General features: G+C 40.4%; 1 pseudogene; it reads right to left on the bottom strand.

The window, feature by feature from the left end:
* Positions 1–435: 435 nt before the first annotated feature.
* LOC100913931 lies at positions 436–2468 on the bottom strand (annotated as a pseudogene).
* Positions 2469–23731: the final 21263 nt, after the last annotated feature.

Below are 23731 nucleotides of genomic sequence, written 5' to 3'. Positions count from 1 at the left end.
GTTGAGGAAATAACTCCTAATTATTGCTCCAATGTCCTCTTCATAGGTGGAAAGTTCTCCCTTTTCATTTTTGAGACTAACAATTTGCTTTTCATCTTTTCTCTTTCTAATCAAATTAACTAAAGGTTTATCTATTTTGTTGTTTTTTTTCCCATAAAGTCAACTCTTAGTTTTATTTATTAATTTAAATTTTTTTAGCTTTAGTTTTATTAATCTCTCCTTTTATTTTTAGAATTTCAAGTTTGGAATTTGATTGGGGGTTTTTAATTTGTTCTTTTTCTAGCTTTTTTAGTTGCAAGCCCAATTCATTGATCTCTTTCTCTCTTTTAGGTAAGTAAGCAAGCATCTAGACATAAAATTTCCCCTGTTCCTGCTGTTATTTCATTTAAGATTTTTGCATTAATAGTCATTAGGGAAATTGGTCTATAATTTTAATTCTCTGTTTTCACTCTACCTGGTTTAGTTACTAGCACCATATCTGTGTCATATCTGTGCCATATCTGGCTTGGGATTTTCAAAATCGTGGGTAAGACAATCTGACCAAGCTTCCCAGCTCCAAAAAACTGGAAGTTACTTAGGTGATGGGAAAACCAATGAATGAACCTGGCTACACAGGTAGTGTTCATTGTATCCAAACACATGTACATTTCAGTTGCCTGTGCAAGGACTTGGGGTAAAGAGCCAGGTTGAAGCTTGCACAGTTCAATGAGAAGAGTTGTGCACATAACATCAATGTGAGGGGGTAAAGGAAGCTGAAATAGCTCTGCAAAGATCACCTCAACAATGCGATAACTCAAGGGGATCGTGTTCTTTCCTGGAGAGCTCTCACTAGCTGCGCAGCATGTGTCTGCCTTTCTTTCCAGTGGGATTTAATGACGAAGTGAAGATGCTCTTCTATGACAAATCTCTCCACCGAATGACTGCCTGGAATAACAGGGCCCCTCAGGGTCATCCATGTAATTAAACATCCTAAAGATGACCCTGAGCATTGGATAGACCGATCCTCCCATGTGAAGCGGTGGTGTAAAAGGCGGCAGGTTGTGCTGTAAGGCTTCACAGAGGATGGTGTCAAAGGCAAGGCAGGGTCTCGGGATACGCCGTTCCTGCCAGTTATCTTTTTTAATATCTGAATCTGGGCCCAAAGGCAGTCCAAATACTCTTCTCCTGGGTGTGGTTTGTCAGCGGTGCACACTTGTAATAATGGGACGTCTTTTAAGATAGCTTTCAACAGTGGGCGATCCATCTCTGTTTCTTTCTTTCTTTCTTTATTTCTTTTTATATATATATATAACTCCTTTCCAACCCAGGGCAAAGATGATGGAAATGCAAGCACGTACCAATCCCGGCGGGCCTGAGGGACACCTTCTTCCTGAGTTACACGGACAAAATTCTCAAACAGAGCTGCCATTGGCCGAGCAGCTATTACATGACAATTCACAAGATCTCATTAAAAACGGGCCAAAATCACAGCTTCCTCATAGTTGTTTGCGAGCAAAGATTCTTGAAGCTGACAGAACGTGGCTTCCACAACTTCCCCACCAAAGCTGTGATTTTGGGCATTAAACAGTCCAAGGTTGTACACACCGTCAATTTCAAAGGAGACAGAGGAGCAACGGAACAAAGAATTCTTAGAATCTCGCTCTTGTGGGTGGGAAGATCAGCTTCCAAAACACCAGCTGAGCCTTCCAGGTTGCTCTGCAAGGAGAAAGTGCTCTTTTCTCCTGCTCTGCCTATTAGAGATTCTATCCGATCTTCGATTTCAGTGGATAGCAAGGTCCTCTTCCTTTTGGGGGGTTGTTCATCGTTCTCATCAGTACGCCGCCCCCGCCGCCGCCGCGACATGCTGTCTGCTGCCCGCGCCCCCTCTTCCTCGGGTCCCTGCTCCCCCTCTGCGGCCGCCGCCGATGCCGGAAAATCCGCGCCGTTCGCTTCACGGCGTCTGGAAAAAGGGGAACACAAGGTTCTGCAAAGGTGATTGTAGAGAAATGCAGGATGACAGGCCAACCGCCACCGTGAAGGGAGATGGGGTGAATGTCTCCCCCAAACCGGGGCTTCTCCCGTCCTCTGTCTTCTCCGAGTCTAAACCAGTCTCTCCCATAGTGTAGGAAGGAGGGGGGCCACCAGGAGCCTGATCAAAGATGGAACGTCTCTCTCCCAGCCCTTGTTGCCTATTATATACTCTATTATCATTACATCATGTAGCTAGGAAACCTGTAGAACAGCTGTCAATCTTGTAGAACTAAGTACCTGTACCGAACTAGAGAACTCACATGCTAAACTAGATAGCCACTGTCTCATCAATTCCGCTGAGTTAACCCTTTGTTTAAATCAATCATCCTGCCCTTTACAGGTATACACACGGTACCTGGAAAAGGGACTACTCAATGCCAAGGACCGCGGACATAAGGACAGGCTTCCCCTTCGGGGCAGCACCTAAGCTAATAAACATGGATGAAGTGCCTACTATGTGCCAGGGCTGTGCTCGGTCGGGTCACGAAACAAGCAGGTTTTCGGCCTCAAGGGAACTCCAGTCTCCCAGTCGCAGACTCGGCCTTTGTCCTGTTCCGGACCGTAAGGCAGTCAGGGCTTCCCGCATCCCATCCCGGCCTTATTTAAAGGGCAGCACGGCTTCCGGGGCCTCCCCGGGATCCCTGGAACCGCAGGCGGAGGTGGGCGGCGGGGAGCCAGGGCGGGTTCTGCCGACCCGGAAGCTCCCAAACTCGGGCGTCCGAGCCAAGGAACCTTTATTAAACACCGATAATGCCCCCAGGCGCAGGCGGAAGAGAATGTTGACCCGTGGCCAAAGCCGCCCGGGGCTTGACGGAGCTGAGCGCGGGACTTGGGGGCTGGGGAAACCTTCCCGGCGGTCCTTGTCCTGCGCACCGGTGGCCTCGGCTCCCCTGTTGGCCTCGGTCCGGGGGTTTAAACCAGTCCTGACAGTGCCAGGCGCGTGGCGCTGCTGAGCCCAACCCCCTCAACCCTTGTGTGGCCGTGGTTTCTCCCAGGCGCGGTGTACACAGGGCGCGTGTAAAACTCCTGAGTCTGTGCCAGTACAAGCGCTTTTGTTGGGAATCTTGCGTGTTTGGCCCCGCCCCGGGGCCCGCAGCCCCCTCCCTCCTCAGATCTTGCCACCCCCCTTTCAGCCGCCCCTCCCCCTGGCGGCGGGACCCCCTGCCTCCTCCCCCCCGCCTCTCCTCCCCCCTCCGGGTCCTTTTGTTTTGCAGCTTTTGTCTCCTGTCTCCGGGCCCCCCGCCCCCAATCCTTCTCCTGGTCACTTCCCTCCCTCTGGCCCTGGAAATTTCTACTGGGGGCCCAGCCCGTCTTCCCTCCTGCAGGAATCTTTGGCCCCAGCCTCTTCCAAGGGTTTTGCTGGGCTTGGTGAAAGGGGGCCCTCAGGGTTCCCAGCAGGTGGAAGGGCCAGAAGGCCAAAGGTGCCGTCCAGCCCTCTTAAGGGGGAGGGGCTGAGCCATGTGGTGGGACTCCCCAGTCCCGGGGCTTGGTGGCTGGTGACCCTCCCCACAGGGCTGCCCTGCCCCAGGGGAGGTTTGGGCTGCAAGGAGCCGGGCCCGGGGATGCTGTTCCTCCCGGGCTCAGCGGCCCCAGTGGGAGGTCAGGTAGTTGGCAGTTGCTGTAGCCCTGGCAGTGCTTTGATAGCCCCCACTCCTCAAGGGACACTGGTGGGATGACATGTGGCCCAGGCTCAGGCAGGGGTTTGACTTGCCGGCTCCCTGGAAGCTTGTTGTTAGTGATTATTGTGAAAGAGAAGGATCTGTTCCCTCAGAACACTTGGGATCTTCCAACTTGATTTATCCCAGGTGGATGGTTGCAAGTGCTGGAGCCCAGCCCTAAGCTGGATGCCAACAGACTTCTATCACTTATAATTTTTTTTTTTGCGGAGGGGCCTCGGGTAGTGGGGGAACTCTGGGGTAAGCCAGGGGAACCTGCTGACAAGGTCTGCTTTGGCTTCCCACCTCCCTCCCGGTGTTCTCACCTTGCCTGAAAGTCAAGGAGGGGTGACCACCCTTTGTTCTATTTACACATCAGCAGCAGGTGGCTTTCCCTTAATACAGGTTTTAACACAGTGTGTATGGGATGTCCTGCTACCAAGAGTTAACACTTGCTCACTGTGCTGGGCGTGTAATCATGTGGTTTTTAAGGGCTGGGAAGACTGGAAAAGACACTTCATCTTGGACCATCCTGGTGGCTCTCCTGCCTCCTTCCTCCTTCCCACCTAAGACGAAAGTGGTCCAAGATCCTCCAGAGGCTAGTCCGGACACTACCTTTTTGGCCCAACGTGGGCCTCTGGAAAGCGTGGTTATATTTTGTTACCCCAATTTGGGGGCTCAAAAAGCACACTGTGTTTGGAACCCAAGTGAGGCCTTAGAGGTGGGGTTCTAGGCTTTTAAGCCCTATTCTCAATAGCTCAACTGACAGGATTGTTGAGCTCAGTAGAGAAGTCCCCAAGACACAGTTGTGAAGACTCTGCTCATCCTCAGGCAGCAGATGGAGCCCAAGGAGGGTGTGATTTCTGGCTTTCCCATGGCCCCCATCCAGGAACCAGTGACCTTCTGGGACGTGGCTGTGGACTTCACCTGGGAGGGTGGAGGGGTCCTGGGGAGGCCTGCCCAGAAGGGCCCCTGCCAGGAACTGATGTGGAGAACTCCAAGAACCCTGCTCTTGGGATTCCTGTTTCCAAGAGTGGATCTGATCTCTTTGGAGGAAGCAAGAAGCAGCCTCGAGTCCCCAGAGCAGAGACTCCAGTGGGTCTCCTCAAGATTCACTTACTGTACGTCAGAGAACTCACCCTGGAGAGAAACCCTTTGAATGTCATGAGTGTGGAAAAGCCTTCAGTCATCGAGGATCCCTTACTGTACATCAGAGAACTCATACTGCGGAGAAACCATTTGTGTGTAAGGAATGTGGGAAAGGTTTTATTCGTAGGATTGATCTCACTGTTCATCACAGAGTTCATACTGGAGAGAGACCCTTTCAATGTAATGAATGTGGAAAAGCCTTCAGTCATCGAGGATCCCTTACAGTACATCAGAGAACTCACACTGGAGAGAAACCATTTTGTGTGTAAGGAATGTGGGAAATGTTTTAGGCAGAGGAACCATCTCACTGTTCATCAGAGAGTTCATACTGGAGAGAGACCCTTTGTATGTAATGAGTGTGGCAAAGCCTTCAGTGATCGAGGATGCCTTACTGTACATCAGAGGACTCACACTGGAGAGAAACCCTTTGAATGTAATGAGTGCGGCAAAGCCTTCAGTGATAGAGGATGCCTTACTGTACATCAGAGGACTCACACTGGAGAGAAACCCTTTGTATGTAATGAGTGTGGGAAAGCCTTCAGCCAGAGACCACACCTCATTTGTCATCACAAAATTCATACTGGAGAGAAACCCTATGAATGTAAAGAATGTGGAAAAGCCTTCAGGACACAAGGATGCCTTACTGTACATCAGAGGACTCACCCTGGAGAGAAACCCTTTGTATGTAATGAGTGTAGGGAAGCCTTCAACCATCCAGGAGACCTTATTGTACATCAGAGAAAACACGCTATATAAAAACCTTTTGTATGTAGTGAGTGTGGGAAAGCCTTTTATAGGGAGCTCTAACCTTATTACTCATAAGAAAATTCAAATGAAAGAGAAACAGAATTTGTTGAAATGGAGAGATTTCAGACAGGAAACACCCCTTCACTATCACCAGAGAATTCATATAATTCTGGCAACTCAGTAGGAGAAAAATCTATTCTTCCTAAAATAATTCACTGTGACTCTTTTGGGTTAACATGCCACCTGCACTTTTCAACCTGGGCCTTTTTCATCCCCTCCTAATCCAACACATGAAAAAAATGACATTGTATGTATTGTTTCACACTGAGTCCACCATACTTGTAAAAAAGAGGGGATGAAGTACCATGGTCTTCCCTCAGTATTTGATTTGGTATTTATAACTTCTTTAGTCTGATTTCTAATGTATTGGTATATTTCAAAAATGTAATTGATGTATCTAATGTATTGATGTATTTAATACATGATATTCTATTCATTTTTTGTATTTTATTCGTATATGGCTTTTGAGCAATAATTTATCCTTTTGGTGCCTGCTTTAGCTGTATGCTAGAAATTTTGGAATATTGACTCACTTTTACCATTGTCTTTGAAGCTGTTCCTGTTTCTACAATCTGTCCCTTGGCTGACGTATTTAACATTTCACTATTTCAGTTTCCTTTTAAAACTAACTTTTGCGGTGCCGTCTGAATTGATTATTATTTAACTTATATTATCATCTTGAAGGGAAGGGTTACAAAGATATCCTTATATTTAATTTTCTTTTTAAAAAAAGGAAATTCCTTGGACTCCAAGGAAATCAAATCATTCAATTCTTGAATAATTCCTTCAGACTACTCATTGGAAAGGCAAAAAGTGAAATTTAATCTCCTATATTTTGGCCAATGAAAAGAAAGGAATCATTGGAAAAAGAACTGATACTGGGAGAGTTTGAAGGGAAAAGGAGAATAGGAATGGCAGAAGAGAAGATGGACATTTAGTGTCACAGAAGCAACAAATATGAGTTTGTATAGTCTTCAAAAGGTGGTCAAAGCTAGAAGGACCTGGTGTGGTACAATCCATGCAGTCATCAAGAGCGTTGCATGACTGAACAAACAAGAAAAGCATGTCAGGTACTGTGCTAAGCACCGGGGATACAAGTGAAGTGGAGTCAAAAATAGGAAAAAGACAATATCTGTCCTCAAGGAGCTTCCAATCTAATTAGGGAAGAAACAAATAATATGCAATAAACCTGGAAGGGTAAACAGGACACAAAATGATAAGGCCAAAAGTTAAAGAAAGGTTATTTCTTCTTCAATTTTCAAAGGGAAACCAAATTTTCAGGAAATTTCCGTTAAAGGGTGGCCTAAACCTAAATTTTTTAAAATAAAAAATAAAAAATTTAGGGAAAGGAAAGAAAGTTGGAAAACAGGGAAATATTTCCAATTAAACTAACAAATTTGAAAGAAAATTTAATTTAGTAGTTTGAATAGCAGCTAAAAAGAGGAATTGGCCCTACAAAAAAGTTTTAAAAATTAACTGGAAAAATTTAAATTGAAGGGTGAGGAAGATTTAAAAGGTTCATTTTTGGAATACAACTTTGAGGTGTCCTATAAAAATTTGGCAAGAAAATTAAGTTGGAGAAAAGAATAAACTTTAAGGAGGGTAAAATTCTCTTTTTGGACTGTTCAACTTTATTGCCTTGGGGCAAACAAAAAGAAACCAAAGTTGGGGCTGAAATGGAAAAAGGAAATTTTAGGGAGGAAAAGACCATTTAAATCTTTCAAGGAAAAGTAAAGAAATTACTTCTTTGACTATTAAAAAACAACACCAATTTTTGGGTTGTTGACCAAAACAAAGAACCCACAAAATTGGGTGCTGAAGAAAATTTCAACAAGAAAAAATTTTAAATTAGAAATTTGAAATTGGGAATTTATCCAAGAACCATAATTTAACACAATTTGTAAAAAAAAAGATTAAACCTATTAACCTCCTCACCTTTTAGGCCATAAAACCATGAAAAAATGTTTTTGGTTTTTGCCCAATGTTAAATTTCCCCCATCCAAAGAATAATAACCCATTTTTTTTATATGAAAAATAAAAATTTGTTTCCAAAAATTAAAGAAATTCTGAAATAAATGAAATTTAAGGCAACATTTGTTTCAAAACTTTTAAAAAAGGTTTGATTTTCTTGGTTGAATCTAAACAAATTTAACCTTGGGTACCTTAAGTGGTACCACTTAAACCATAAAATTCAACCCTTTGTTTTTTTTTATTTAAAGTTTTTTGTTATAGGGAATTTAATTTTTCTTCTTGGATTTTGAGGAATTAAAGGGGTAAATGTTCATTCTTAATAAATTCAGCCAAAATTGGGTAAATTTTAAATCTTTTAAAAAGTTTGTTTTTCCGGGGCCCATTATTTCCTTATTAAACCTTCCTTGAAGGGAAGGTTTGCCCATTTTTCCTTTTGTCTCCAATTTGGCTTATTCCGGGTTTTTCCGTACAGGAGGGAATAATTCCCAAACCAACTTTGAAATTTATTTTATTATTTAGGAAAGTTTTTAAAGTAAAAATTTAAAATTTTTTTTAATTTTTGGGGGGTTTGGGAGCCTTATTTCAATTCAATAATAACCAACATTCAGAAATTAAAATTGGAAAATCCTTTGCCTTTTAAGCCGGGCCTCTTTCCAAAGGCCCATTATACTTTTTTTGGGTTTTATCCTTGGGAAAACTTGGAATTTTTCCTTGGCCTCTCTCCTTGGAAGTTTTCTTTTCCTTTGGAAATAAGTCTTTTTTTTTGGGAAAAGAATTTAATTTAAAAACAAAATTTTGTCATCATATATTCCTTTATTTTTGCTTCTTTTTTACCCCAATAATAAAATTAAAATTATTTTTTTAATTTGAAAAGGAAGGTTTGGGAAGCTTAAATAATTTTAATGACCTAACCATAATTACAAAGACAATTAAAGAAAATATTTTGAACCTTTTTGTAAACAAAATGGCAATTTTCCCAAACCACCAATTGTAAAGTTTTTGGTTTTTCATATTTAATCAAATTTATTTAACTTGACCCCCAATCCCTAAAAAGGGAAGTTTCCAAGGAAAAAGGCAAAAGGAAAAGAATTAATTAAAACCCAAATATGGACCCATATAAAGGCTTCCAACCATGGGTCCAATTCCTGGATTTTTAAAGCTAAATTGGCCCCTAAATATCTTTCTATTTAGAGCGGTTTTGGGTATAAATTGAATTCCTATTGGTTTTAAAATAACCTTTAAATTTGTTTTTATTATAAGATTAAGCCATAACCCCTTTAAAATTCAAGTTTTTTTAAGGTATTTTAAATTGCAAAACCAATTGTATTTATAAAATTTCCCTTTTTCTAACCCCTTAAATTCTTTAAACTACACTTTCTTCCAATTTGTTGCCATTTTTAAATAAATTTAATCGCAAATTTAGAATTTGCAAAAGGTTAGGGTTTGGCCATTTTTGATTAAAAAAGTTGAAATGATTGGAAAAATTGGGAAAAAAGGCACAGAGGAAAAAGGGAAAAAGGAGGTTAAGAGGAAAGGAGGATTTCCAATTGGAATGGGAGGAAAAAACCCAAAAAGGCTATTTCAAATATTTTCCAAAGGCCATTAGCCCATTTGTTAGGATTGGGTCCCTCCTAAAAAATTTCCCTTAATTTTTATTTCATTAGCAACTTTCAGCCAATTTGGTTCTTTACCCAACCTCCTTGGCAATAATCGTTTTTTTCTTGAAGCCCAAAGAAGTGGGATAAGCCACCTTTCTTATTGGTAATTAAAAACCTTTTTATTTTTGGGTTTATCTAAGAAACAAAAGGAACCACAACCCAACTTTAATATTACAAGATGTTTTAAATAAGGAAAAATTAAACCAAACCAATTCCCAACCAATACAAACCCCTATTACAGCCGTATTTTTAATTATCCTTGGGCCTTTTACTTTAATTGGGAAAATTTGAAATGGCCTTTGGCTTTAGATTTGAAAAAACCAGGGTTGGGGTTGGGGTGGAAAGATTTTCAATAAAGACAAAATGGAAAAGCCTTTGGAAATGGACCTTGTTGGGTAAAGGGTTTGCTTGTTGACTTTCAAAAAAAGGAAAGGAAAGGGAAGGTTTTTTTTTTTTTTTTTTTGGGCCTTTTATAGGGAAAACCTGGAGTGGGTTAACAGGGAAGGTAAGACTTGGGCCCAAATTGGCAATGGCAAGGATTCCCTAAAACCCAAAGGTCTTCCCACCTAAAATAAGGCCTAGAACTTAATACGTGTTGGGAATTCATTTTTTTTTGGCACCTTCTCCCAAACTCCAAACCCACCCAAATTGGCTTTAACCTCCGCCCACATTTTCCAAGGTTTACCGGGTGGTTTACCCAAACCCCGGCCACCCCAATCTTTCTTTTCTGAATTCTCCGAAACCTGGGAACCATTTTTTTATTGAATTTCAATTAATGGGGCCAATTTTTAAAAGGGTTTGTTTTGGGCTTAATTTAGGGGGCTCCAAAAAAAAAAGCAACCCTTAACTTTCTTTTCTAAATTAATTTATTCAATTATTAAGGTTTTAAACAAATAACACACAAATTAACAGGACCCCACAGGGACCAAGGCTTTAAAGGGTATTTTTAATTACCCTGAGGAAGGCCTTTGCGGGAATTGGAAGGGACTTAAGAGGAAAATTTTGGCCTCTGGTGAGATTTTTTAAAAGAAAATTTGGGGCAAGGGGGAAAGACAAGGCTTCGGAAACCAAATGGGAAACAGGCCAAATATTTTTGGAAGTGGGTTCCTGTTCCCAAGGAATTTGCCAAAGAAGTCTATTTTAATTGCCCTTATAATAATGGGTGTGTTTAAACAAAAAAAGGGAAAGAAGAGGAAAATAATCTTATGTGCCTTTTAAAAACAAATTTTTTATAACTGGGTTTAAAGGTTGGAGGGGAAGTTTGGGTGGTTGGGTGGTGTTTGGTTAACAAACTGAAATAAGGGGAAGGGAATTCCCTTGAAATCTACCGCGGTGCTTCCCCAACTTACGGAGGCCGCTAATTTGGGCCGTTTGTCCCAGGAGGAGAAGAGGTCCCAATTTTCCCCCCAAACCCTTCCACAGGGTGGGAGGAAAAGAAACTTCCCCCAAGGCGAACCATTGAAACTCCTGCCCTCTTTCAATTTCCTTGGCAACTTTGGCCAAAGCTTCCCTTGCCCCAGGGCCCACCCCGGGCTTCCCTTGATTTACCAAAAGGCGAAACTTTTCCCTCCCTTTAATGGGGCCAACCTTTTAAGGTAAACATTTTCCCTTCCCATTTCTTAAACCCTTCCCCAAAATTAAACCGGCCCTTTCTTTTCCAAATTTTTTCACTTAAAATTTTCAGGGATGGGGTTAGCCAGCAGGGGGTGGGCGTGATTTCCCCAACCCAAGGGGGCCCATGGGGAAAATTCTTTATCAAAGGGGTATTTCTTCACTGGGGCTCAAGGGGTCCTTTGAGGGGCCATTTTAAAGAAACGGGGCCCTTTTTTTCCTTTGCCTTCTAGGAAAAATACCTTTTAGGGCCCGAGGAAAAACCAACCTTTGTTTCGGGGTCTAAGTTCCAAAATTTCTTAGGGACCCCCAGCCCGAAAGAGGCTTTAGGGCTCTTTCTTCTCTCTTTTTTTACTTTTCCTCCCTTTTGGGTGGTTTTCGGCGGGCAAAATGGCCCAAAGGAAATAACTTCCCGAGGGAAACCAATAATCTGGACTTTCTCCTGGTTTTAAAAACCAATTAATCACTTGCCCGAAATTTTTGGAGGAACCAAAGGATTGTTGTGGGTGTGTTGTTTTTTGGGTGGGGTAATAGGGCCCCCTAAATTTTAAAAAATTCCCTGCGTCCCTGAAGGCGGTGCTTTGGGCTCCAACCTGCGGATTCCCTTTAATTTTGGGGCCTTTTGCTGGAAGGGCCTAAGGGTCCCGGGGAAGAATTTGACCCACGTTTGACCGGGCCCAAGGAGCCCCTTCAAAAGCAGGGGCTCGGGAAAAGGAGCCCAAATCCCCTTTGGGAAAAGGCCCGGGCTATCCAAATCGCCTTGAGAATTTGGGTCCATTGGCCCCGGTCCCTTTGCCCGCCGGGGCCCCTTGGCCCGGGGAAAATTTGCCGGTGAAAAGGGGAACGGGTTCCCCGGTTTTCCGGGGCCAGGGAATTCTGCGGGGCCCGGGGGCGGGGGGTTTTCCAGGCTTTTGGGAACGCGAAAGGGTTAAAGGTGGGAAAAGGCCGCGTTTTCTGTGTGGGGCTGGTTTGCAAGGGTTAAAGAGAACTCTGGGAGAATTGGCCTCTTCCCAAAAATTCCCTTTGGGGGGGAGGTTCTTCCCAGAGGCCGTACTTTGCGGGCCGAAGATTTTGGGCTTTTGGGAGCCTACTGAAGGGGGAAACCTTTTTCTCCCCCTTGTTCGGGTGGCTTTGGGGAGGGAGGGGTTTCATTGAAAGGAAAAGGGGCCCTGGTTCCCCTTCCGGGCCCGTTTCCTTTAATTTCACCGGAAAAAAAAAAGTTAAGGTGGGAGGGGTTTCCAACCCCTGGGGCTTACTGTAAGTTTGAAGGAATACTAATGTTTTAGGGAAACCACAAAAAAGGGTTCTTGGGTTTTTTCTTCTTCGGTTGTTTTTACTTTGAAATTGCCCTTTGGGGTTTCCTTTCCTTCCTTGGGGTCCGGAAACCTGTTGGTTCAAAGAACCTAGGACATTTTCCCTTAAAAAGGCAGGAAGAAGGAAAGGAAAATTCCCTTTTTTTGTAAAAATTTCTTTCTTGGAACCCAGGTTTAAAAGGTTTTGTAACTGTTTTCTCCCAAATTTTGGTTGTAATTTGGGGGCTTACTATATTTTAAAGAGGTACTATAATTTTGAAATTGAAATAAAATTGAAATTGGGGGAAATAATTTCACTGTTGCCTTGCACATGTTAGATTTATTAAAAGGATAAAATCTTAAGAATTGTTTGAATATTGTGGCCTTTACAACTAAACAGAATTCTTTTCTTTTTTATTATTTGATTAGACTTCAAATTAGACATATAGGTTATTAAATAAAATGCCAGTAGCTTACCTTAGGGAGCGGGTGTGGGGGGAGGGGACTCGTGTTTGTATCTCCCTATTCTTTTTTTTTTTATTAAATAACTTTTTATTGACAGAACCCATGCCAGGGTAATTTTTTACATTATCCCTTGCACTCACTTGTGTTCCGATTTTTCCCCTCCCTCCCTCCACCCTCTCCCCAAGATGGCAAGCAGTCCTATACATGTTAAATAGATTACAGTAGATCTTGGATACAATATATGTGTGCAGAACCGAACAGTTTTCTTGTTGCTCAGGGAGAATTGGATTTAGAAGGTATAAATAACCTGGGAAGAACAAAAATGCAAGCAGTTTACATTCATTTCCTAGTGTTCTTTCTTTGGGTGTAGCTGGTTCTGTCCATCCTTGATGAATTGAAACTAAGTTAGATCTTGTCTTTGTTGAAGAAATCCACTTCCATCAGATTACATCCTCATACAGTATCGCTGTTGAGGTATATAATGATTTCCTGGTTCTGCTCATTTCCCTCAGCATCAGTTCATGTAAGTCTCGCCAATCCTCTCTGTATTCGTCCTACTGGTCATTTCTTACAGAACAATAATATTCCATAACATTCATATACCACAATTTACTCAACCATTCTCCAATTGATGGGCATCCATTCATTTTCCAGCTTCTGGCCACTAAAGACAGGGCTGCCACAAGCATTTTGGCACATACAGGTCCCTTTCCCTTTTTTAGTATCTCTTTGGGGTATAAGCCCAGTAGAGACACTGCTGGATCAAAGGGTATGCACAGTTTGATAACTTTTGGGCATAGTTCCAAATTGCTCTCCAGAATGGCAGGATGTATTCACAATTCCACCAACAATGTATCAGTGTCCCTGTTTTCCCACATCCCCTCCAACATTTTGCATTATCTTTCCCTGTCATTCTGGCCAATCTGACAGGTGTATAGTGGTATCTCAGAGTTGTCTTAATTTGCATTTCTCTGTGTATCTCCCTACTTAAATGGTATGTTGCTTTTTAAAAGTATTGGGTAATTTGTAAACTATATTATGAGTTTTATGAAATTTGGTTCAAAATTAATGGTGACCAAGTCTTGAAGTTTAAAGTTTTAAAAAAAAAGGTGATTTAATGACAAGGGAAAAGAGATTAATTTACAAAAGCAATTAATAGTTTAAATAGAGCATCTAGTCAGAAGTATTTCATATTTGGCTGGAGCAAGTAGGCATTGCGGGAAGAGAGACAGAGAGATGTGACAGGAGAATGAAGGTGATTTAAGAAGGATTGATTCGTAGGAGCAAATGATTTCAAGAAGAAATCAGTTGGAAAAAGAAGGAGTTGGTTGGAAAGGGTAGTCACAGAGAGATGGCTGTGAGACGGGATGTGTTTTTGCCAGGGGAGAGCAACAGAGCAGCAGTGGAAAGCTGCAGCTGCTTTTGGCTGAAGAAAACAAGCGGTGATTTAAAGGGACATGCTGCTCTTGTAAGATGATAATGGATTGAATATTTGTTTCTTTAGATACATAATGGTTATGAATATTAAAGAATATGATCAGAAATGTGATCTATAGTTTGAAAGGGTTAATCCAAAAAGTTTAATTGATGTTTTCAAGAACTTTTCAGATTCCTTTATGTGAAAATAGGAAGTTTTAATTAACTGTGTTGATGCCAATTATCTGAAAGGGACTCCAAGAATAATGCTTTTTGCCTCTGTCCTTTTGAAGATGTTTTTGTTGTGAGCAATATGTAGTTTGGGATTTTTCTGTGTATTGGGTATTTTAAAAGCAAAATGATTGGTATAATATTCAACTTATTCAAGATTCAGCATCTACTTGGGTATGTAAGAATTGGATGAATTTTCTGTGATAAATTTCTTACTGTTACTGATATGAAGTCATGGTAAATAACCATTTGGGATTTATCTGAAACTTTGAAGATAAAATTCTTTGGACTTATAATTAATGCTATTTGGGAGTTTTAAAGCTCCACTCTCTTATGTGCTGAAGGTGGAGTTTTAACTGTTTATGTTATGTTATAGTCATGTCCCTGCATTTTTTTTCCTCCTGTGACTGATTTCTATGATCAGAGCAATAGTTAGTAAGAATTTTAATGCAATTCCAATATGTCATACCTTGCTGTTTCCAATCTGGTTATACGTAATCATTATATGCTAAATACTTAGGCAAATGAGCATTTCCCCTGGTCATCTATCTGTTACTGGATATTTGTGTCTGTGGATAGTCAGGTTTTTTTTTTTTAATGTTTCTAAATAATGAGAGGACAGCTAGCACAGTGGTCTGTGAAACCTAACCAATTTATTGGGATTATAGCCGTCATTTCCCAATGAAACATTAATATGGATTTCTGGTTTTATGAAATCAGGTATCTAATATTGTTAAAGGAGCTTAGTGAAATCTAAATCAAGGAATTCCAAGTATAACGTAGGTGAGTTATAGACATCCTAGCAATGACTAAACACTTCCAAGAATATGACCTGCTAACCAACCATAAAGCCTCAGGAAGACTCTGGGAAGATGGTGGAGTGGATGTAAATTTCTAGTTCTTCAGATTTCCCCTGCAAACATAACAGATTTATATCTCAGGAAGAACATAGAATTTTTTTTCTTTTTTTTTTTATTTAATTGCCTTTTATTTACAGGTTATATGCATGGGCAACTTTACAGCATTAACAATTGCCAAACCTCTTGTTCCAATTTTTCACCTCTTTACCTCCCCACCCCCCCCTAGATGGCAGGATGACCAGTAGATGTTAAATATATAAAAATATAAATTAGATACACAATAAGTATACATGACCAAACCGTTATTTTGCTGTACAAAAAGAATCAGACTCTGAAATATTGTACAATTAGCTTGTGAAGGAAATCAAAAATGCATGTGTGCATAAATATAGAGATTGGGAATTCAATGTAATGGTTTTAGTCATCTCCCAGAGTTCTTTTTCTGGGCATAGCTGGTTCAGAAGAACATAGAATTGTGAAAGATCAGGAAGACTTGGGGCACAAGAGAGGTCTTCCTGGTATAACTCAAGAAGATGAAAGAAAGACCTTAAAGCAGCATTAATAATGTGAAAGGTATGGAATTCCATAATTCCTGTGGAATACCTGAACACTGTGACCAAAATAAATAAATAAATAAATAAAAGGAACAGAAAAATGCAAGAAATCATCCAAGAAAATTGTTCTGGACTGATAGATCATGAGGGAAAAGTAGAAATAGAGAAAGTCCACCAATCACAAGCTCAAAATGCTCCTTTGTGGAAAACACAATGGAATATTAGTGCTAAATTTTGAAATCCCCACATCAAAGAGAAAATTTTGCAAGAAAGAAGAAACAAGAAACAATTCAAATATCCTGCAACTACAACCTGAATTGTACAGAACTTGTCAGAAGCCATCACAAACAACAACAACAAAAAAACAGGTCCTGGAAACATATGCAATGATAATCAAAATTATGAGGCTTTTGGCCAAAAATATCATGTCCAGCAAAATTAGCCATAATATTTCATGGAAAGTTGCAGACTTTCAGGGCTTTTTATTAAACAAACCAGACAATTTAATGTATGAGAGACAATATCCAAGACTGATTTTAAGGAGCTCAATGCAGACAAATTGGTTCATATTTTCATTTTTTTTGATATGTGTGTTTTTATTTTTTACAAGGCAATAAGGGTTAATTGACTACCCCAGGATCATACAGCTATGGAGTGTTAAGTATCTGAGGCCACATTTGAACTCAGGTCCTCCTGACTTTAGGGCCAGTTCTTCATCCAGTGTGCCATCTAGCTGCTTCCAGATGTTGATACTTTCTACATAGGTAAGTATACCATATAATTATGACTGACATCAGGAATGGGGTAGTTCAAAAGAAAGACATACAATCTCAAGTCCAGAACCAGAGGAGCCACGCTCTGCTGGACCTCACCAGGGCAGTGGGGTCAAGTACTGCACTATCATGTGAGCTCTTGTACACTTACATGGGCCCTGCCTCCTAATTGTGCTCCCGGCCCTGGCAGCCTCCAGGCCTCCAACTGAACTCTTCCTTCTTCCTCCTCTGGGGCCAGGCCCTGCTGGTCCTCACCAGGATTTGTCCAGGAGCCTCTTGGGACTCTTGCTGTTACTCATCTCAGGCTTTTTGGACTTTTGCTTTTATTTTTTCCCTTTTCTTAAGTTGTAGGATTTGTTACAAATAAAAGTTGTTGGTTTGTTTATAAGTTTGCTGCTGGTGATTTCTTGGGGGCTTCCTGAGATTTGAGGTGGGAACAACATGAGTGCCGTGTGGCCTGGTGGAGAGAGAGCTGACTTGGGGAGTCAGGCAGGGCATAAGATTGTGTTTGGGGGGGAGAGGTTTAGATGGCCTCTCAGTCACCTCCCAGCTGTGAGTCAGAAACTTTCTCTCCAGTGTGGAGCCTCTGCTGTCTAGTCAGAAAGAGACTTCTTTTTTCTAAAAGTCTTTCCACACTGGTTACATTCATAACGTTTTCCTCTAGTGCGGATTCCATAATGTCCAACAAGAGTCCCCTTATGTCTAAAAAATCTTTCTACATTGGGTATATTTATATAGCTTCTCTCCACGGTGGATTCTCGATGTAAAGTTAGAGATCAATTTTTGAGAAAGCCTTTGCACATTGGTTATATTCATAAGGTTTTTCTCCTGAGTAAATTTACTGATGTATGGTAAGAGTTGCCTTATGTCTAAAAATTGTATGAAATCAGTTGCATTCCTAAGGTTTTTCTACAGTATTAATTCTCCAATATCCTGTAAGTGCTCCCCCTTTGCCTAAAAATCTTTCCACATTGCTTCTATTTATAAGGCTTTTCTGCAGTATAGATCTTGTGTAATGTCAAGCAAGATTATTTTTTTTAAAAGCTTTCCACATCCATTATATTCAAATGTTTCTCTCCTGTGAGGATTCTTGGATGTTCAGTGTGAGTCCTTTTATTATAAAAGTCTTTCCACATTAGTTACATTTATAAAGTTTTTCTCCTGTATGGAAAAATACTATGCTGCCACTTGAAAAAAGATTAATTAATGAAATGAAAAATGACATTTCTCAGTGGCCATCTTGGCACTTTCTTGCTCCTCCCTTTTTTTCACTGTCACTATAGTAGGTAGGGCTTATGCAGTCGTTAACTCATGATGATGATGATTATATTCAAGAGCTCCCAATAGCAGCTCCCCTGGTGCCCTTGAGAAAATGGCCCTCCTTCCCCATCAGGTCTTTCCCCACCCTTCAGATCCCCAGAGCTGCTGCAGGAACCATCTGCCCATCCCCCCAGAAGAGAGGGAGATGGATTCCTGAGAAATAACCAGCCTGTGGGAGTCCCTCTCTTCCTGCTCCACCCTCCCACTTTATCTTGAGTACTACAGAGTCTAATCCCCGGGATAAGCAGGGATGGCTGGATTTCCACATGTGTCTTTGTCCTTTCCCACATGGATCTTTGTCAGGAGATCACACTGAGTCTCCTCCAACCTGTTCTTTTCACTTCTCTTTTGTGGTTTAGGGCCAGGCCATCATTCCAGCTCTCACACTGTCAACTTCAGCCCAACACCTGTGCCACTGTCCACTCCTCATCCTCTCCCAGCTGACATTTCCAATCAGTAGCAATTCTTTGTTCTTCTCCCCCACTTCTCTCTTGTCTGCCACCTTGATGCTCAGGTAGCCACTGTCCTGCCCCCAGCCCTCCTTCTGGATCATTGCAGGAGTGGGCTGCTTGGTCTTCCTGCTGCTAAGCTCTTCCCTCCATTCTATTCTCTGTGCCCTGAACCTTCAATGAGATCCCCAAAGTTCCAAGCTGCCCATGTCAGTGCCTGGTTCAGGAAATCCTCGTGGTTCCTCCCTGACTAACATCAAATATTAGAATTTCCATGTTGATCTCCTCCCTTCAGGATTTCAAATTTGGACTAAGCTTCATAATAGGTACCATTCTTAAAAGGGATACATGCACACACACATAAATACATACATATGTGTGTGTGTTTAATTTATAAATAAGCCCACATATTTGAGGGCTTTTTATAGATAGAGGTGAATGTGATCAAAACAAGTCAGGAGACAACTTCCTTTGAGATCATCTATTTCCTCCCTCACTTTATAGATGAGAAAACATAGACTCAAGAAGGTTAACTTTATTTACCCAAGATCACTCAGGTAACAGGCGGCAGAGTTAGGATCCAGACTCAAGTCCTCAGTTCCCAAAGCCATTATTTGTTCCACTCTAAGAATCAGAATGTTGTTCAAGTGATTTAGTGAAATTGTGGCCCAGTTGGGGTTTTCTTGGCAAAGACACCAGAGCAATTGGCTATTTCCTTCTCTGGCTCATTTCAGAGGAGGAAATGGGATTAAGTGACTTATCCAAAGTAACACAGCTAGTGAATGTCTGAGGTCAGATTTGGACTGATGAACATGCGTCTTCTCTGTTCCAAACCTAATGCTCAGTACTGTTTTCCCTCTATCCAGAGTACTCTAATTGCTGTTCCACCTTTCCTGTACTGAGTAAGATATGTCTCCTGGCTGAAAGTCTTGCCACATTCATTACATTCATTATTATTTCTTCACTAGCTGGGTGCCACAATTCCAGATTTGACTCAACTCTTTAACACTGTATAATAAACTTCTATACCAGGAGTCCTCAAAGTACAGTCAGTGGGCCAGATGGGGCAGCTGAGGACCATTATCCCCTTTACCCAGGGCTATGAAGTTTCTTTATTTAAACGCCCACAAAACAAAGTTTTTCTTTTACTATAGTCCAGCCCTCCAGCAGTCTGTGGGACAGTGAACTGGCCACCTATTTAAAAAGTTTGAGGACACCTGTTCTATACCAACAGTACAAGAAAGTCTAAGATAGAAACGAAACCCTCACATTCATCAAATCATTCATACTAGCACTTTTCTGATGAAAACAAATTAGTAGGTTCTATTGGGGAATGTCTAAGATACATTCCTATAACACAATATTACCTCACTTTAAAAAATGACAAATATGAAGAATTCAGTGAAGCAAGGAAAGACTTAGGTGAATTATTACAGGGAAATAAGAAGAGCAAACAAAATATAGGATGACAACAAAAATACAACATAATATGTAATTATAAGGACAAAGGATGGTCCCAGAGAAGAGCTGAGAACCTTGTGCCTCCCTCCCTTCATTGCAGAAGTGGGAGACTCCATTGAAGCTAAAATCTTAAATAAGATATAAGCAAAAAGACTACAGAAAATCATCCCCAGGATAATACACCACACTCAAGTAGGATTTATACCAGGAATGCAGGGGTAGTTCAATATTAGGAAATAGGTATAATTGACCATATTAATAACCAAATTAACAAAAACCATATGATCATCTCAATAGATGCAGAAAAAACATTTGATAAAATCCAACATCCATTCCTATTAAAAACACTTGAAATATAGGAAAAATGGACTTTTAAAATAATCAGTACATCTATTTAAAACCATCAGTAACTATCATATGTTGGGGAAACCCAGCCATTCCCAATAAGATCAGGAGTAAACAAGGTTGTCCACTATCACCATTACTATTTAATTTGTATTACAAATGTAACTTTGGCAATAAAGTTGAAAAAGGATAAAAAGGGAATAAGAATAGGCAATGGGGAACCCAAATTTCACTCTTTGCTGATGATATGATTATTTAGACAACCCCAGAATTCTACTAAAAAGTTATTAGAAAAATACCATTAGCAAAGTTGCAGGATACAAAATAAACCCAGAAAAAAGTCATCAGTAATCTTTATATACTAACAAAAACACAATGTTTAGTTACAAAGAAATTATTTAAAATTTACTGATTTTTGTTTTTTTTTCATAGAACCAACTCTTAGTTTTATTAATTAATTCAATAGTTTTTTTACTTTCAATTTTATTGATCTCTCCTTTTTTTTTAAATTTCAAGTTTAGTGTTTATGGGGAATTTGTTCCTTTCCCAGCATTTTAATTTTAAGCCCAATTTTTTTCTCTTTCTCTGCTTTCTTCTAACCTCTAGAGATTAAATTTCCCCTTATTCCCTTTGGCTCATCCACACATTTGATATGATGTCTCATTATTGTCATTTTCTTGGGTGAAGTTATTAATTTGTCTATGATTTTGTTTAAATCATTCTTTATAAGTTATTTAGTTTCAATTTTTTTTGGTTCTTTCCCCTGGCTTTTGTTAGTGTAATTTTTATTTGCATGGGTTTGAAAGGATGCATTTATTTCTCCTTATCTTTGAGTTTGGGTTTTTATGTCCTAATATATGGTCTGTTTTTTTGGTTCCATGAACTGCTGAAAAAAGTGTACTCCTTTCTGCCCATTTGTTTTTCTCAGGGTCTATATCTAACCTAGTATTCTATTTTCGCCTTTCTTATTTATTTTGTATTTGTTTATCTAATTCTGAGGGGCGGGTTGAGATCTCCCACTATTATATTTTTATCTTTTCTTCTTAGCCTCTTAATTTCTCTTTTTAAAAATTTAGTCTTTACAATTTGCATTATTTTTAATATTGATATTGCTTCATTATTTATGCCCCTTTGAAGAATGCCCTTCCTTATCTCTTTTAATTAGATAATTTTGTTTTGCTTGTCTGAGATCAGGATGGCCCCCTCTTTTGACTTCACCTCAAGCATAGTAGATTTTGCTCCATCCTTTTCCTTTATTCTGCATGTATCTCCCTGCTTCATTTTTCCTGTAACAACTTTTTTTTTCTTTTTAATCCATTCTGCAATCCCTTCCCTCTTTATGGGAGACCCATTCTTTATTTAAAATTACCAATTCTGATTCTTCCATCTTTTCCCCTATTTTGCTTTTCCCTTCTTTCCCCTTCCCCCCTTCCGTTTAAAATGAGGCACCATTGTTCTACATCTCTTTTTATATCCCTTCCCACCTTATTCCTCCCCATCTTTCCTTTCCCTTAGTTTCTTTTCCCTTTGTAGTTATTCCCCTTTCCTTTTTCCCTTCCACTTTTCAAGGAAATGGGAGAATTCAATTTTGAATAATTAACATTTTTTTTCTTTAAAGTAATTCTTTGGAGTAAAAACCCATTTAATCCCCTACTTTCCCAAAAATAGGTTTCCTTTGCCTTTTGTGAATTGTACCACCACTTTATTTTTTTGTCATGCCTTTCCTTGTTTCAGAAAAGGTTGGGTTTTTTAATTTTAGCTAAATTGTTCCCAGTTTCCTTTTTATTTTTGGTTTTTCTTGAGTTCTTTTTGAGGGTTTCTTGAATTTTTTTACAAAAAAAAATTTTTTTTTAAAATTTCTTTGGGTCTTTTTGGGGAAAATTTTTTTTTTAGGGAAAATTCCCCTTTCTTTTTGGGGTGTCGGGTGAATTTTTCCCTTTTTTTTTTCCCAAATTTGGGGTTCTATTTTTTATTTCCTTTTTTTCCCTTTGTTTCTAACCCAATGAACCCTTTTCTTGGGGAGTTCTCTTTGATAATTTCCTGGAAAATAGTGTCATCTTTTTTTCATCGTAGGGGTCAATGATTCTCAGTTGTCTCTCCTAGAACTTTTTTCCAGGTCTTTTTTTCCCAGAAGGTATTTCACTTTTTCTCCATTTTTGGTTTTGGTCTTGTGCTATTCTTTTGTCTCCTTGGTCATTCAGTTCCATTTTTCTATTCTTATTTTCAATGAAGTGTTTTTCTTCACTCCTTTTTATATCTTTTCTAATTGTCCCAATTTGTTCTTTGGAATGTTTTCCATTTGCCCATTTATTCTTTAGTGACTATTTTCTGTTTATTCACTAATCCTATTTTTAAGGTTTTATTTCTTTATCCATTCTGTCTTTAAGTGGTGGGATGACCTCCAGACTCTCTTGCCAAGCCTCCCTCTCCTTTTCCCATTTTTTGTAGCTTCTCTTGAGAGCCTTTTAATTCTTCTATGGATTCATCTGTGCTTTGAGGAACAGATGATCTCCTCCTGTGAGATTCACCTGAAGATAATCTGTTTTTAGTCTCCTCAGGGTTTAAGTCTGTTCTCTGTCTGTATAAAAGCTGTCAATTTTAAAGTCCTTTTTTAACTTTTGCTCATTTGTCAGAGAAGAATCAGAGACAAACTCGCAAAGAAAAAAAAGGAAAAAAAAACCACAAATGGAATCTGCTTTTTTGGCGGAGGGGCTGGGTGGCGTTACTGAGCTTCCTCTACAGACTGAGGGGGCAGCAGCGAGGCACTAGCAGGACTGTGCTGCGCCTGCGCTCTGAGACTCTGAGAGCATGCTGAGTCGCTGTGGGGGAGGGGTGGCCGGTCTCAAGGAACTCCAGCTGTTTGGGGTTGTATTCTTCACCCCCAGTGTTTTTAGCTTCTCTGCTGGGCTACTGACTTGCTGCCGAGCAAAGTATCCAATCCTGTGGTGAAGCTCTCCCCGCAGAGACGGCTGAGATCACATCCCAACCCCCTCCGGTCTGCTCGGCTGTGAGCTGCCTGCCGAGCTCCTGCTGCCCTGGCCCTCAGCCTGTGCCCGATCTAAAACCGTCCCGCCCTCAAGCAAAAACAGACCTTTGCTGGCGAATCTCAAGGATGTCTTCTCTTGGTAACTGTTTGTGGGTTTTTTTTCAGTCAGGCATTAATTCAGAGGCTTGTAATGAGATGGATTCTGAGAGAAAACGCGGAACTTACACAGCTGTGTGCCTCCTCGCCGCCATCTAGACAAACCCTTAGTAAATCTGATTAAAAAAAGGAAAGAGGAAAATCAAATTGTTAGTCTTAAAAATGAAAAGGGAGAACTCGCCACTAATGAAGAGGAAATTAGAGCAATAATTAGGAATTACTTTGCCCAACTTTATGGCAATAAATTCGACAACTTAAATGAAATGGAAGAATACCTTCAAAAATATAGCTTGCCCAGATTAACAGAGGAAGAAGTAAATATCCTAAACAGTCCCATCTTAGAAAAAGAAATAGAACAAGCTATTAACCAACTCCCTAAGAAAAAATCCCCAGGACCAGATGGATTTACATGTGAATTCTACCAAACATTTAAAGAACAATCAACCCCAATGCTATATAAACAATTTGAAAAAATAGGGACTGAAGGAGTCCTACCAAACTACTTTTACAACACATGGTACTGATACCTAAACCAGGTAGGCTGAAAACAGAGAAAGAAAAA

This window comes from Sarcophilus harrisii, chromosome 1, assembly GCF_902635505.1.
Source record: "Sarcophilus harrisii chromosome 1, mSarHar1.11, whole genome shotgun sequence".
NCBI lineage: Eukaryota > Metazoa > Chordata > Mammalia > Dasyuromorphia > Dasyuridae > Sarcophilus > Sarcophilus harrisii.
Note: the sequence above shows the minus strand (reverse complement) of the source record. Positions and strands in the feature narration are given on the sequence as shown.